A 17,512-nucleotide genomic window follows, 5' to 3' on the forward strand; every position below is an offset into this window, starting at 1 on the left:
TAGAAGCATCAAACTACCAGCTGCAGACTGCCCCCCATTCTCCATTTTGATCCAGGGAGTAAGGCATATTTCTGCAGATTCAGAAATACACTGCAAAGATGTCATTCTAATTCCCAAGGCATTTTATGGAGTCTCTGTTTCTTTCTCATCACACAGACCCACTAATTTTATCAAAAAAATCCTGGAAACAGTAAGACCATGTCTACTGGTGTAAATTTTCATTACCCTTTTTTGTTATGAGATAGAAAACCATCATCAAACTAACAAAGCGATAACTGATCTTTCATTCCACTGTCTCATAAAACTGCTTTCAACCACAAAAGAAAACATTGAGGCAGCAATGGTAAATCCTTCCTTCTCTCCAAGTTTTATTCAACAAGTTATGATCATTAATGCCTAGTCAGGGCTATCTAAGGTATTGACTGAAGTATTATTTACCATAAGAAAATAATTTTCTTTTTACTTTTTAGAACAGTCTAGGAAATTAAACACAAGACAACTTGCATTAATTCCAAGCACAGTCTGCTAGTAGAAACAAATATTCTTGTTTCACAACAGTGTGACTTTGCTTCTAAGTTAGAAAAAGGAGTAGTTTGGAAATGTGGAGGCCAACGGTAAGGAAAAGAACAGTGGGGAAGGATCTCCTTGCATTCTCAAAGAAGCAAAAGGAGAAGAGCACTGTATCTCTGCAGTCAGGGACTATATTAACATTGCATTTAGAGTACATTGATGACTTTGGGGGTGATTTGGAAGCTCTGTAACATTACCCTGCTTCTAGACACTTGCCTTGATTGTTTTTGTGTTTCTCTGAGTATGAGGAAAGTTTCAGGAAGAGGGAGTGTCCTGTATTTAGCTGAGTGAAGCCTGATGAGACTAGATTTTGCAAACTTCCTGGAGAAATCTTCTCATGGAAAAATATATCAATCCCCAACCCCTGCATAGTAAAGCCACGGGACTGTTGAAAAGCTGGTGGATGACTTTGTTTCAAAATTTCCAAGATGAGAAGACCCTCTCAGCACCTCCAAGGGCTGATGAATGGCAGTCTAGTCCCACTCGTTGAGGAGCCAACATGGAAAATCCACAGGGGGGACATGAGTGATGGAGTTTGTAGTTTGATGCTCGTTTGAATCACAGTCTGATGAGAAAGAGAGAAGGAACAGCCAATACAAACCGTCCCCATCCTGTTCTCCCAGCAGTCTCTCCTCTGAGGCATTGCTTGGAGGTGAGCATGCTGGAAATACTATTATTACTCAACTCCTGCTACTGTGAGACCGCCAGCGACTTGTGCCGAAGGAGCCAACTTAAATGACAATAAAGTAAAACCCTTGGCAGCTGGGAGTGTTTGCTTCTCGGTGCCTGCAAAGGGAGCTCTGGCCTGTGCTCCCGCTCTCATGCTGTTTTGGAAGCTTGAAGTTGTCCATAAGGCATCGTCTGTGCAGAAGCCCTATGGCCAAGCAGCGGGAGATGTTGTCCTTAGCTGTGACAAATGATTGCCAGCAGTGATTTTGGGGGGAAGAAAGAGCAGCTTTCAGATCTCCTCCGTCCTGCAAGCCACGGAGCACAGCCGAGCTGTGAGAGGCTGTGGTGGCGCAAACACGGTGGTGCCACTGGGAGGGGCCAGATCCTGGGAGCACTCGCCATGCCGTGTGGGTGGTAGGATTTGGCTGGATGCTCGTACTGTCACATGTCATTCCCGATATTCCAGGGCCAGCTCCCGCAGAGCTGCACTGCACTGGCCAGGATGGAGCTCTGTAATTACCGAGAACTTTCCGTACGGTCTGGGTTGCTCCTGGTCTGGCTGATCCTGCTGGACACAGCCCTCTGTGCTTCCCATGCCTGACCTGAAAGGGTGATGGACACCTTCCTGTGAGTACTCATTGTTTCTCTGAATTAATCTGGGAGATCTGATCCAGTTTTCAGACAAACATGGAGAGCCTTTCCATTGATTTCAGTGGCTCCTGGATTGGTGCCTTATTGCATAAACTCAGATCTCTGCTATTTCACACTTCATTTCCTTCCATACCCTTGGGTGAAGCTCATCAACTCCTGTTGATTTACTGCACTTAACTTCTCAGGTTTCTTCATATTTTTTTTTTTTTTTTGAAAACTTGGAGTTTCTTTCAAGACCACATTCAGATTTCTCCATAAAAATTCCCTGAGAGGAGGAATTTCCCCATTAATTTTTATGGTTAAAGAATAATGCACCAAAAGGAAGAACAAAAAAAGCCTTTAACTTCTCTGAATCTTTGCTGATGTCTTTAATTGCCTCACATTGCTCAGCTTTGTCTCCCATTCTTTTAGATATTATTTGGCTTCACCTGGAAACACCACACTTCTTCTGTGCATAAACATAGGGATACTTAAAACCAGACTCTGATTATAGGAGTACCTGCTGAATTTTCTTTCACAAATTTTAAACCATACATTCCTGTTTACCGGCTGGAATCAGGGCACTGGAAGAAACATTTACCTGGCTTTAAAGTAAATTGTTATATAACCTCTTCTTCCTCCATTCCCTGCATCCCAGATTCACAGCACCCCCTTGCTCAGATTCATTTGAAGCATTCTTTCTGCTGATTCAGAGGCAAATATTTTTTCCTTCCATGCTGTGATTCTTACACTGAAAAGCTAATAGGAAATGGCATTTTCTTAGCCTGCATGTCTCCTCCTGTTTGTATTCAGAGCCACTGGCTTTCAGCCTTCCTAGGGTTGCAGAATAAGCGTATTTAAGACAGACTCAGCTGTCTCTCACTCCCTTTGCAGTCAATAAAATTACTCATTTTCCCTTCAGTTATTTCTAATCAAATCCAATGGAGTTTAACAGTTTGGACACATCCCTGAATGTCTCATTCAGTGGCCATGAGGTACATAGGAACTAAGGGTATAATTTATTCTATAGGATCCCCTTTGAAAATAATGCTACAGGAAAGGAGACAACCCCTTGCATCCCAGATCTGAGGCTATCTCTGAAGGGATGGAAAATTAAAAATCATCCTGCATAAGTGTGTGGACATAATGCATGATAGGAGATTGCAACTGAATGAACAGGTGGTCCCATGAGTCACTTTTGCTGCAAGGTGTCTTTTCAGAGCAGAACCAACCTTATATCAGTTTAGCTTGGATATTAGAAAGAAGTTATTTACTGTGACCATGGTGGAAGTAGTTGTCCAGAGAAGCCATGGATGCCCCCATCCCTGGCAGTTCAAGGCCAGGTTGGATGGGGCTTGGAGCAGCCTGGTCTAGTAGAAGGTGTCCCTGCCCACGGCAGGGGGTTGGAAGTAGATGATCTTTAAGGTCCCTTTCAACCCAAACCTTTCTGTGACTATGATTCAAATGTCCCATTGTTAGTGGCATCCCTGAAACACTGATTCTCACCCATGTATCTCTTCTGACAGCAATGGTTTATAATGCTGTAGTCTTACCACAGGGACTCAGTGAATGAGATTCCTGCTGCAAACTGTTCCTTGTTTGAACCTTGTTTTCACATATTTATTGCCTTTGCCACAGAAAGACCTTTTTCTCTCCAAGATAACCAGAACCACCAGCAAAATTTGAGTCTCTGCTAGGACTCATTAAGTGATACCACTGAAACCAATTTTCCCTCGAGAAGGATCACCACTATATTTTATCTGCCTTGGGGACTCCTTTGCCCTGTTTAAGTACTGTATCTGATTTCTGCACCATGAGATGACAGAGCAGAAAGGAGGACTAGCAGGTCACCTGGACTCAGGCTATGCACAGCACCTGATGCTTCTTCCCCCATTCCCTCTTAAAATCATTGCTTAATACCTCCCAGTCTCATCTCATGATGTAACCAAGACATCTCAGGTAATGTGGTTTTGCCCTTTCTGAGATACGTATGTGTTATGATTCTCGAAGTAAAGATGAAAGATGACACACACAGAGCTTAGGAGTCCCTTTATGAAAAGACTGTTGGGTTTTCATTGAAAAACTTCCCACATTTTAGGTGCCTGGTCCCTGGATGAAATTCACAGATTCTCTTCACTCACTCTGGATTCACAGCTTGGACTGTTCCATACCTTTGCAGACTACATTATCCTATTAGATCTCTGAAAATATGAAAGGAGTAGAAGATGATCATGTGTCCTTTATATGAGTTGCCAAACTGAAGGAGAAGAACAACACTGTCCTTCAGAAATGGTAGAGATCTCTGCCTCTTCAGAGGGGATGTGGAATGGACATAGCTTTTCCATACATCAAACTTCACTGTCAAGTTATCAAAATATTGATGAATTTGTTGCTCTTTCCTCTGCCTGTGAGGCACAGGTCAGGCCCACACCTTTTGGTGGTACCTCCCTGCAGTCTTGGCTCTTGGTATCAGCTCTGCTGCTGGAACAGAGCTCAGAGATGTGACACATGAAGAAGAGAAAAATCCTCATCCTCCTTCCCTGTATTTCTAGGTCTTGGTGTCACCATCACCTAAAGGTGGACCCTGGGAACAGGTGAAAGTGGAGAGAAGACTCCTTCCTTTTCTCTCCCAATCATTCCTGGATGTTGATATCAACTAAGGGCCAGCAGCCAAGAAATTATTAACAGCAGCTTTCCAAGCCCCTCTCAGCTGTATTGCACATCCTCTTTAAGCTGAGCATGAGAAGCAAATCAACTTATTCTTCTTCCTATCAACTTACCTGGCCCAAGGGCTCAAGGATTTCACAGCCAAGGTAGGGAGCTATTGCAGTGTGGATTTAGGACATTCCCAGTCCGATAAGAACTGAGATCTGGATTTGGATCCAGTTGAGATATATGGTTTAAGCATATAAAAAATCTTTTTTGGGATATCACCAAGGATATCCTAATATTAATTAGTCCCTTGAGTTTCCTAAAGGTAGCTGACAACTTCATTTAATTTCTAGAGAAAGTTTTACCAATTCTGCTGCTGGCACTCTGTTTAAACACTGTAGAGATTTTAGTGGTGATACAGGACCACTCAAATACCAACAATGCCCTTCCCTGTATCACTTCATGAGGAGATAGCCCCCAACCCAAGGTGCCACCCAAGGGAGCCACTCTTCTATACTGCCTCCACGCAGCCATGTTCTGCTTTTCAGGTGCAAGCAGGGATGGGCAAACAAAGAAGCAGAGATGGGCACTCACAGACATGGGCAATGTCTATGCTAGTCATAGAATCACAGAATCACAGAATATCCTGGCTTGGAAGGGACCCACAAGCATAGAGTCCAACTCCTGGTCCTGCACAGGACAGCCCCAAGAATCCCACCATGTGCCTGAGAGCATTGTCCAAACACTTCTTGAGCTCTGTCAGGCTCGTGGCTGTGACCACTTCTCTGAGGAGCCTGTTCAATGCCCAACCAGTGAAGAACCCTTTCCTAATGTCCAATCTAAACCTCTCCTGACACAGCTTCATGACATTTCCTCAGTTCCTGTCTCCATAAACCTGGAGGAAAACGGCCAGGATGTGGGGGTAAAATCTATGCTTAGTCAATAGATAACATGGAGTTCAAACCCAGCATCTAAATCCTGGCAAGCCTTTTCCTTGATTCCTTGCTTTCATGCAAATCCTGATTAGCTCCTAGGAGAACCTCAGTGGGATGTGGATGTCGAGACTGATGTGCATCTTGGTGAGGGCCTGTCCACACCTTTGAAGCTGAGGAGGCTTTGCTCTGGATGCCCACTTTGAAGTTGAGCTGGGCTTTCATTCAAAACAGAGCCTGGCAGCTCAGCTGTAGAGCAGGAGGGATCGGTGCTCCATGGCTGCTGGACAGGCTAACAGAGATGTGTTAACAGCTGCTAATGTGCTGCAGCTCCAATTTCAATTTCAGAGCATTGTGTGTTAAAAAAAAATATTAAAAAAAAAATCAGACATTAAGAGTTAATAACAAGGGAATATTTCACTGGTTTCGCTTTTGACATAACGGAGCAGGAGGCTTGGTGAACCAGGAAAGGCTCCATAATGCAACGTCCTGAGGCTGACACGGAGCAGAGAGCAGATGAAAAAGCTCCCACTCTGCCTTTAATTTATAGCATATTTTATTATGTGACACAGATTTAATAAGTGAAAATATAAATATCAGGGTAACAATTACAGAGGAAACAAAACTTGGAACTCACGTCAACCTACGAGGCCCCACAATTGCGTCCAGAACCTCTTATTTCCTCTGGCACTCTCCTCTCTGGGCCTAAACTGCATTCTCTCCATCACAGTCATGTGATTGGGTGGTGGAGGAAATCATTGCAATAGCTTCTTTGTGTTGTAGCTGGGAGAGGCAAACACTTCCAGAGGTGTCTCTGGAGAGGCACACTTTTATGATGAAGGGTTGGTGTAAATAAGACTTCAGCACCCATCAAAGAGGTTTTGAAACAGATATTTTGATACTCAGTTAAACTCAATAAAAATGTAAGAACAAGCAGATCCACGCATTAAAGACAACAACAATTCTCAGCTATAAGCAGGAAAATAGCATGTAGAAGATGGTCTTGCATCCATATTTTCATCAATGGGGCTGTCACTGCCTTGCAGATCTGGAGAACTTCAAGGAAGACATGGGATAAAGAGGAAAAATTCAGAAAAGACTAAAATAAGGCATTCATGATCTGAAAAATTCACCTGATGATGAAGCTGCCTACTCTGTCCATGGGGCAGCTAGGCAGTCTAGGGAGTGATTTAAACCATGTCTGCATGGTGGGGCTGGCCTGAATTTACCCTGGTCTTTTGCCATGTGTCTTCTGTTAGACATCTATGCCTGCAGCCAAAGTTGGGAAGCCCTCTGGGATTCGCCCAGCAGGTTCAGCCTGTTGCCCTGAGCTCCGACATGTGACCTCAGTGATGGCTTCTGAGATCACAGCCAACTTGGGAAGTAACTCTTGGCTACTTTGCCTGTTTCATTTGCCTTTTCTCTATTGTGATGCTGAGCCACATCAGATCTGGACTTTGACCTGATGGGTAGCGGTGCTCTTGGTTGAGTCTGGGTCATGACCACATGCTCCTCCCTATGGGCAGGAGCAAGGTGGGAAAGGCTTTCATGTAGACAGGCAACAGGAACTCCCCCATTTCTCAGCTGAGACTAGAGCCTGACTGCAGTTTCTGCCTCTGCCCACTGTTTTGGGATATTCCTATCAGTTGGTTTGGCTGCAGACACTGGTCTCAGCTGAGGTAGCATTTGCTAATGGTTGCTGCATCACTGTGAGCCAGTGTCATGTACCTCTCAGTTGGCATTTGGCTGTGGATTCTTAAGGTAACAGGCCAGCTTAGATGTTTTCTCAAGTGACTCTTAGGAGCCACAGCCCTCACCATGGTCTGCAAGTCTGCACAGCACATTGCAGAGTACCTTCTGAAGTTACTGCAAGCTTGAATGTCTTGAACTGGGACCAAAAATGTTCTAGGCAAAAACTTGGCACAAATTGTAAGGGTGATACTCACCCATTAGGTCTGTACACCCAAGGTTGTGGTGGCTCCTGCAGGATTTGATGCTTGAGTGGTTTTCTGGAAAGGGTTGTTCAGTTCCCATAAAAAATGGACAAATCACTTCATGAAATGCTATGGTCTGTGGTGTCCAACTATCTAAATAGATAGTCTAAATGGGTCATTCCCTCTGGTCTTCAAAACTGTGACTAGTCTAAAAATAAAAGTCCTTGAATTTCCCCCCTTTGCATTCTGCAGTGAATGCTTGGAAAGGGGAAGGAGGCTGGATCTGATTTGAATCCAGGAGACAGGTTAGAAACAAAATAATAAGAAGCATTAAAGTGAAAATGAAGAGTAGCCAGATCACTGAATTTTAAAAGAAAAACAAATACACAATAAAGTGATACCTCTTCTCCTTGGACCAGCTCCTACTCCAAACCACCTATCACATCTCATTAGAACAATGTTGAGCTCTTTGGAAAAGAGGTGCCTGTCTAGGATCCACTTTCAAAGAAAACTGCTGGGAGTTTACTTAGAGATGAAGAAAAAAAAAATCAGAGCTTTTATAAGAACCAGAGAGAGTAGAATTCCTCACTCCAAAGCAATTGTTATATTTTAAATATTCTATTAAAGAATCCATTTTCTTCTTTTTCCTTAAATGTCTGGGGGTAGGTTTCAACGTACATCTTGAATTGGGCTCCGCAGAGTTAGGATTTCCAGTGGCATTTGGTTTTGATAAACCTCTTTTTTTTTTTTCTTTTGCCTTGAAGCAGTTTGTTCTCTTGGCAAGAATACAGAGACTGGCAATTGTAACTCACTTCTTGTTGCCAGCAGTAAGGAAGGCTTGAGGTCCTCTTTTTCAGCTGTAGCACGTTTGTATGTTTGGAACCAGAGCAGTGAAAAGAGGGGGAAAGGAGGAGGGAGAAGGAGAGTGAAAAAAAAAAAGGCCCCTAAATCTGTTCTTTTCTCTACTGTAAATTACAACCCTGCTTTTTTAATTTCCTTTCCCAGCACAATGTTATTCATTCATTTCCAAAGTAAACAGGGGACTTAGAGAGTGAACAGCTTGGGAGAACAAACTGTCCTCTTTTCACAGTCTTTACCTGTCAAGAGCCTGATTAAACACATACGTGTTGATGGCAAGTATGGTATGGTGGCCTTTGGGAAGCTTCTGCACCCCAAGGGTTGACATGAGGCTGATCCTGAAGCTCTGAGGTCTTCAGAGAACCGATGGGTTCTTGTTCATCTGAGCTACTGAACGAGGCTAAAAATACTTTTTTTCTTTTTTTTTTTTTTTTCCCTATAAAGGCTCTGTTTTTCAAACACAAAACCTTTGGGACTAGCTTGGAAGAGACTGCAAAGAAAGACTTCCCAGTTGCTAAGCCTATTGAAATCCCTGATTTGGGATGATAGACATTTTTTTTCATGAAAGGTGAATTGGGAGATAGTAAGTCCTTTACTAGAAAACAGTCCATTCTAATTAAGTAACTGTGTGTTTCCTGTTTCTGTTTGGCACAACAGGCTAGTCCTCTCCAGTATAACTTCATGGATCTTCCAGAGTGGCCCCATGGAGGTATGTGATTATATGTTTCTTGATGAGGAAGTCAGATGTTCCTGCTTCATAATTTCTATTTCCTCAGTAGATTCCAGTATTTCCTTTAAGGAGTCTCTACAGTCTGGACTAAAATCTTTGGTAAAGGTAAAGCAGGACACATTTCACACAGGTCACCTCCCATCCATCTCCTGACCCATTTCCCACCTACCCCACCCTCTCTCACCCACCTACTGATTTCTACAGTACCTATAGAGGTAAAATTCATCACACAATTAGCAAGGAGGGTCACAGAGCAGGCTGAGAGGTGGAGGTTGTCAGCTCTGTTTGTGGCTCCACTGCTGAGATTGCAATAATAACCTTGAGCAAATTTATTAACTTGTTTGACCATCTCGACATGAAAATAGGCTGAAGTCTAACATTTTCAACCACCAGTAAGTTTGGCAGGAGTCAATGGAAGCAGGAATGCTGCTGGTGTGGATAGGCTACCCAAAATCATCAAGAGTCTGTGGGTCTTGGTGTTCTCCATCCCCAGACATTGTCCCCACACTGGGGATGGCTCTAAGTTCTTCTTTCTCCTGGCTTGTGTTCCCACTGCAGGGTTGGAGGGCATCATGTAGAGCTGGGCGACTGTAGCTCTCCCTAAGTCCGTTACTCCCACGGAAACCTCACTCTTGATGGTGGCAGGGTCTGGAAGAGACTCGCAGCAGACAAGAAGGATATGAGAGCCAGTTCTCTTAGTGTAAGAGTAAGATGCCCAGACAAATACACTTTTAGATAAAGAAAAAAAAAAAAAAAGAAAAAACAAGGAGGGAAAACTATTTTTTTTTCTTTTATTTTACTGTGTATGTTGGGCACATCTCACTTTCTGAGGTCATTTTCAGGAGTTTTCTTTCTCCCTTGCATGTAAGTGACTAAAGGTTCTGGAAAAACTTTTAGATTTTTCCTGTTTATGTGAGTGGGTTGATTTTGTGTGGGGGTTTTTTTGTGTATATACTTATATATAAATAATGCTGGAATACAAAATAATTACTGGTTTTTAGAAAAACCATCTGGGAGTTTCTCTGTATCCTGTAAAGCAAGGGAGTTGCTGGGTCCATTTCACAGGCAACAAAGTCAAAATGGATGCAAGGAAATACTTCTGTTTAAAGCATGTAATCACCCTAAGGAATTCCCTGCCAGAGGAAACCATTGAGGCAGAGTTGAAGAAGGTCAGAGCGATATTTTTAAAGGCTCGAATGTTTATGTGAACAAGCAACACCCATTACGTCCTTTTTCTCACTGACCAAGAAGATTGATCAAATATTACAGGGACACAAAATATATGGCCACCAGGGAGAAACTTGAGTGTAGAAAAGTAACTATTTTCACACTATGGTTCACTATGCACCATTTAAAAAAGAACCGTCAGCCAAATCAAAGCCATTAACATCTGGAAGAGCACGTTTCAGAGATCAACAAGTTCTAGAGCCATACAATGATACTGCTACAGAGTTATGACAATGTGTGTAAGAATCTGTAGTATCAAAGCACCTTCTCAGAGCTTTAACCTTAACTTTTCTCACTTGTTTTAGTATTTAGCTACAAAATAATAAGTTTCCCCCTTTTTCTCTCTCCTTTGTGGAATATCACCTCAACCTGTTACAGATCACTGTGTAGGTGTGTTATTGCTGCCACTCATCCTGTACTTGAAAACTGCAGAAAATTTGGAGACATGCCTTGTTATCCATCCTCTAAAGCTGCAGTTTTCGAGGGTGATCCTTAGTGTTGCAGTTTATGGGGGCCAAAACCAACCCTTTTCACAGGCATTCAAACCCTGACCACACTTTACCTGAAAATTGCCTCCTTGGCTTTATCTCCAGCGGAGCTCCTATAAATGATGCACTAAAAAGAAACTCATTACTTTTGCAAAATTCCTTTTCCTCAGGTAGGATTTTAGACATAAGGGATTTGCTTTGATTTTTCTTACCCCTCAGGGCAATACAGAAAACGTAGGGTGGGCCTATCCCACCACAGACTGCAACAGCCTGATACCCCAAGGCTACCAGCCAACAAAGTGGCACTTGGGAGTGCAACCATCCCTTCATTGCACTGCTGAAACTCACCATGCCATGCTTTTGGTTGGGGCCAACTGGCAGTGCCCAAATAGTGTCCCTGTACAGCTTGGAACTAAGACCTTGCAGGCACCATGCCCAACAGGCAGGTTACATCCAGCCATCCTATTAAGAAGATTCAGAGGTCGTGCTACATGCAGGTCCCACCATGCCAGTTAGCCTTCATGTCTAGGGTTTAGATTAGACATTGGGAAGAAATTCTCCACTGTGAGGGTGGGGAGGCCCTGGCACAGGGCACAGAGAAGCTGTGGCTGACCCATCCCTGGAAGTGTCCAAGGCCAGGTTGGACGGGGCTTGGAGCAACCTGGGCTAGTGGAAGGTGTCCCTGCCCATGGTAGGGGGGCTGGAATGAGATGATTTTTAGGGATAGACTGGACATGGCACTTAGTGCCATGATCTAGTTTACAAAGTGATGTTTGGTCACAGGTTGGACTCGATGATCTCAGAGCGCTTTCCCAACTTAACTGATTCTGTGATTCTGTCCCTTCTAACCCAAACCATTCTATGATTCTCTGATTCTCTGATCTTTAAGGTCCCTTCCAACCCAAAACTTTCCATGATTCCGTGATTCTATTCCCATCCATCTCATTTAATAGCAGAAAAGGGGCACAGTGGGCTCAGGGCTTGGATGCAGCATCTCATGTCCTTCAACCATGTGCCCAGGTTCCCTTTCTAGTGCAACCTTGCCATGAGAGGGGGAATGAGAGGATTTGAGGTCTTGATCTGAGGAGGAATCTTGTGCAGATAAAGGTGAGGCTACAGCACTCAAATCCTGCAACATAGTCACAATCACAAACTTCTCATCCCATTCATGCCACTCAAAGGTAAAAAATAACTCTTTTTTCTGTACAGATGGAACATAATTTTAGAGAAATTAAGTAAACAAGGTTGTCTTTCACCCTAGGGCTGTTAACATTGTCAAGATAGAAATATGACTTATTCCAAAGTGTCAATTAGGCCTGGACAAAAGGTTTTGAAGTAAAAATTAACTCTCCTTGCCTTTTATTCTTTTCATTTCTGGACTGCTGTAATTTGGATGTTTTTCATTCCATTCAGCAATGCCAGCAGAAGGTTGAAGAGTAACATACTTCGATTTTACTATCACTTTCCTCACAAGAAAAAAAAACATCATACCTCCATAACTGGAAGATCTATGTCCAACAGCTGTGCCCATTGCCTGTCTCTAACAATTCCTATCAATGACTTGAAAGAAATATTGAAGTTACGCTGGGGATAACAAGGGTCTGAGCATCATTATGAACTGTTACCACCCATTAGCTCCCTTCCTAGCTAATCTTACTTCATCTGGTCTAAAAATTCTGGTGGTTATGAGTACCTTGTTTGAATACTCTAACTGCTGCTCCCAGGAATGGTAGCACAAGTGGGTGTTTTAACAAACAAAGCCTAGCAAAGAAAGACTCAAACTGAAGTCAATTTAAGACTCCAGTGGACTGAAGCCACTAGATGCCATTCTCCATCACCACACTTCTATTGGTACCTTATATTTCAGGAATTAATTTAGAAAACCCAAACAATAGTATTCCCTTTAAAGATAAGTTGGCTGCAGTCCTGCATATTTTGTGGGCTGACCTGAAAGCATGGTCTACAGCCCACATAACATCTCATCCTCTTGGTCTATGACTGAAACAACTTCTCCACATGAAAGCATTTGCAAAGGACTCTTTGCCACTAGGTTTATGGTGGGAGGTGTCCTGGGAGGATGAGAAGCAATTGCAGAAAATCAAAAATGAACCATTTAATTGCTCTGTCATGAAATGCCTCCTCAAACTTGCCAGAATCAACTGATTCCCTGAGGAAGCCTGATTGGAACACTAAAATCATAATTAACGACCATCTCATTCCAACCCCCTGCCGTGGACAGGGACACCTTCTGCTAGTCCAGGTTGCTTCAAGCCCTGCCCAACTTGGCCTTGGACACTTCAGGGATGGGGTAGCCACAGTTTCTCTGGGTAACCTGTGCCAGGGCCTCCCCACCCTCACAGTGGAGAATTTCTTCCCAATATCAAGTATAATCCTTTTCTCTTTCAGCTTAAAGCCATTCCCTGAATGTTTCCAGTTCTGCAATTCTTTGTGGGAGCAAACAGCACAATATGTGCTCAGTTATGTGAAAACTTCTTTCAAAAGTCAGATCTTTCAGAATTTTGGAAAATTTTTCAAATCTCACTGAAGTGATAAGAAACTACTGTAAGACCATCAAAGGCCTTACAGAAGTCCAGAAAGTTGACATCTGTAGCCCTTCCCTCAGTAGTCAGAGCCCCCTCCATTAAAAAGCTTCCTTCCATATCCCTGGAATCACATGTGGCTCATGAGTTCAGGTTCAACTCTCCCAAGTTTTTTATTCCTCACAGTGGAAGTTTCCAAGGTTTTTCATCTGGTGCAGCAACTAATTTGTTCTAAATTTACTTGTCACTAAATCTACCATTCTTTCTTTCCCGTGTCTTTGTGCTAAGGATGGGGGTTCCTCTAAAAAAGAGTAAGGGAAAGGACCACATCAGAATGACATTAGAGATGAACTGGAGTCCTGCCTCTGGAAGCTTTCAATCAATTGGGGATGACATTTATTTAACCAAGACAAAAGTCCTGTGGCTCTGATTTTGTTGTCACACAGCAGCACAGCTCTGGAAAAGCTAAGCAAGGGGCTGTTTAAACTCAGATTATAGCAGGTCCTTTTTTCTTATCCCTTTGGAACAATAAATCGGCTTAAAATATAAGACGACACCAAATGCTTATTACTCCTGTGGAGAATTAATGAACCGTGGCATCTAAACTATCAGTGGTCAGACCATATGTTATTAGAAATGGTGGATGCTCTGTATTGGTTAGGGATGTTATGCATTTGTGATTAAGGCTATGAAACTTAACCAATAAACACAGCTGAGAAATGAGCATAAACAGTCAATCCATATGAGGGAAACTGCTCACGTGAAGTAAATGTAGCAAAATGCAATTTAATGAGCCTTGTAGGGAAGACTTGCTACATCCAAGAAACTTTCCCATAAACTAATATTGCCTGAGACCAGCTGCTAATCAAAATAATCCTTGGTCTTACTGGACAGTGGTCCTATAGACATAGGGAGTATAAGAGGCGTCAGACACTAATAATCTTATCACTCTTGGGATATTTACTGCTGGCAATATTGATCTTCCCTGCTAGAGCTTGTAGAGCCAGGCAGCAACCATAAACTGCAAAAGAAATTGTGAGGCAGGTCAAACCAGCAAGGCAAGTCACTGTTCTGTGCCTCAGATTGCCCATCACTGCAATGTGATGCCAACATATACAGCCAAGGCAGCTTCCCAGGTTTGTACTGGAAGGGTTTAATTAATGTGTTAATGAATGTCTAAGCATTTCAGCTCCTGTATTCCTTCATTGTCTCGGACATCATTTCACAGATAATCAGAACAAAGCTATTCATCACAATGAGCTCCTTAGGGTCCTGGGTGAGTTACCTCTGAGTGTTTACAAAATGCTGTTAGAGATTTGGCAAGTATTAATAAATCATAGAATGGTTTGGGTTGGAAGAGACCTTAAAGATCATCTAATTCCAATCCCATGCCATGTGCAGGGACACCTTCTACTAGAGTGGGTTGCTCAGAGACCCATCCAACCTGGCCTTGAAGATTTCCAGGGATGGAGTAACCACAGCTTCTCTGGGCAACCTGTGCCAGGGCCTCCCCACCCTCACAGAGAAAGATTTCTTCCCAATTTCTGATCTAAATATACCCTTTGTAAGTTTGAAGCCATTCCCCCTTGCTCTGTTCCTCCAGGCCCTTGTCTAAAGTCCCTCTCCAACTTTCTTGGAGCCCCTTTAGGCACTGGAAGGGACTCTAGGGTCTCCCCAGAGCCTTCTCTACTCCAGGTTGAACATCCTCAGCTCTCCCAGCCTGTCTCCAGAGCACAGGGGCTCCAGCATTTGGAGCAGCTTTGTGGCCTCCTCTGGACTCACTCCAACGGTGCCATGTCCATCATATATTTGAACCCCAGAGCTGTATTCAATACTTAGGCAGGGTCTCATGAGAATGAAGTAGAGAGGGAGAATTCCCTCCCTTGACCTGCTGGCCATCCTTCTTTTGATGCAGCACACAATACATGGCTGACATCTAAATCTAACACTGTGAAGCAAATGTATCTCTAGAGTTTGGCTCAGCACTGCTCCCAAGCCATCGTGGTCCCAAAGGACCACAGCTCATCTAATGCCAGCTCAGCAACACTGTTCCTAAGCAGAACTTGGGCCACACCATTCCCCAGAGAGCAGTCTCAGCTTCACTGAGAGATGTGCCTGAGATAGCTGGTGCATCCTGATTTGCTCAGGACATTTTCATGGGTGGGGAAAAAAAATTACGCAGTTAGAATCATAGAATAGTGTGGGTTGGAAGGGGCCTTTAAAGGACGCTTAGTCCAACCACCCTGGAAAAAGCAGGGACAGGGTGGTTGGAAAAAACCTGATCTGAGCAACTAGATCAGGTTGCTCAGAGCCTTGTCCAGTCTGGCCTTGAATATTTGCAGTTATTTGTGGGAACAAGCAGGATGATGTGTGCTAAGTTGTCTTAGAACTTCTTTCAGATATCAAGTCTTTAAGAATTTTGCAAAATTGTTCAGAAGTCACTGAACTGAGAAGAGATAAATGTAAAGCTGTCATGAGAAACCTGATGAAATCCTGGTGGCAGCAAAGCTGAATTCCTGTTATATACACCAGGTTCCCTCTAACCCCTTTCAGCTTTCCCTTGTTTATTATTCTTCCCTGGTTTACAAGCTGCAAAGAAACTTGACATAGATTATTATACACGAACAGGCTCAACGCATCTTGAGATGGATTATTTCCTTCCTTCAGAGCTACGAGAAGGCTGGAGTTGCTCATGGTTTGGTATCTTTTGACATTTCACTGGAAAAGCTTCCTTTTAGCACAGTAAGTCTGCAGTCTGGGGGTGTCTGATCAACACAGGCCCATTTACCTGCTGGCGTCTCCAGCACTCGGGTCTGTAATGGGATTTGCTGTTCCTGTCATGCCTTACATCTGGTTTTGCTGTTTAGAAAGAGCTAATTTCAACCTACAACAGCACTGAGATTTGCTATAATGTCCATTCCTGTGAGGTGGCCTCATTTTCCACAAGAACCATATGATGAAGAATAGGAAGTGAGAGGAAAAGGAAAAAAAGTAACTGCAAAATCAAGCAAAAAACTGTTGAGTTGTTTGACACAGTTTATTTATTCATTTGCCAAAGTAAATAATTTCTGAGCTATGCAATCAATGAGCATTTGGAGGTTTGAAATAATATTTAGGCTCATGGATGTCTGAGCCATTTCTTTAGTGTACAGGCCTGCTGGACAAATGGACTTAGGTCTGAGTCTGCCTCTATTTCATGTACAAACTGGGGAAGTTCCAGTTTTCCAAAACTAAAATACGGTGTTGGTGCCACCTCCTTTTGAGTATCAGAATTGAAGGAAGCTGGTAGTGTCTCAAAGATATTTGTGTATCGGATGGAAACTAAAACCTTCACTGGGAAGGAATTGCTATTAGCATTTCTTACAACACACTAATAGTGTGTCATGGCTGACAGAGCCCAACAAGAAGATGCCACATGACACCAGAGACAAGCAGTGAGTCTGGAGTACACATGTCACATTGAGATTGCCCAGCCACCAAAAGGAATTGGATCCAGTTTAAAAACCAGTTTTTGGTAAGATTATCTTGATCTGCAAAATTATCTTCTTGAAAATTGCAGCTAACTCTTACTGCACCATCCTATCAGAATACAAGCAGATGGTTCTCCAGTGGTGCTGAGGCATTTTATATATATATTCTGATACAAACCAGCAAGCAGGACTCATTGCAAATTAGCATAACTCTTCTAGTGCACTGTATGGAATTCAGCCCTCTGGATTATTCCATTTTCCAGTGAAGTACAGATTATAATATAGCATGTGTTCTGTTTTTAAAGCAATTAAGCTTAAATATACTTGTTCTTCAGTTTAATTTTCCTTCTGAAAGCACAGCAGTCATCTTCTATCAACAAATCCATTCCAGAATGTTTTTGCTAGCAACTGTTACTAAGATTTTTTTGATTCAAAGTGGAAGCTTGAGAGGGGTATAATCAGCTCTCTAGCATGGCTAGAGACATTTGCCAGTAGCTAAAATACACAGTAAGCAAAATAACTGCCCTTCGGATGTTTTTAAAGCAAAGAAAAGCCATCAAAACTTTAGGACATAAATCCCATCTGCTTCTCATCCTGGAAAAGCAGGATTCATTCTAGTCTAGCTGTGGGATGGCTGCTTTCAGACAGGAAGGAACAGCTCTCTGGTCCAAGCAATCAGAGATTGTATGACAAGAACGACTGGAAGAAACCCCATCACTGGCATTATGCAACAGGATTGGGGTGTGGACTCCAAAAATGCAATTATAGAAGGTTTCCTCCCAAAACAGATGTCTGCAGTTGGTGTCTTCTCC

The 17,512-nt window shown here is 43.0% G+C and overlaps 1 long non-coding RNA gene across 1 annotated transcript in view; it reads right to left on the reverse strand.

The window, feature by feature from the left end:
* LOC108496379 overlaps nucleotides 1-17,512 on the reverse strand; it is an 82,049-nt gene that overhangs the window by 30,819 nt on the left and 33,718 nt on the right. The window lies entirely within an intron of this gene.

Source organism: Lepidothrix coronata, unplaced genomic scaffold, assembly GCF_001604755.1.
Source record: "Lepidothrix coronata isolate B3197 unplaced genomic scaffold, Lepidothrix_coronata-1.0 Scaffold39, whole genome shotgun sequence".
Lineage (NCBI taxonomy): Eukaryota > Metazoa > Chordata > Aves > Passeriformes > Pipridae > Lepidothrix > Lepidothrix coronata.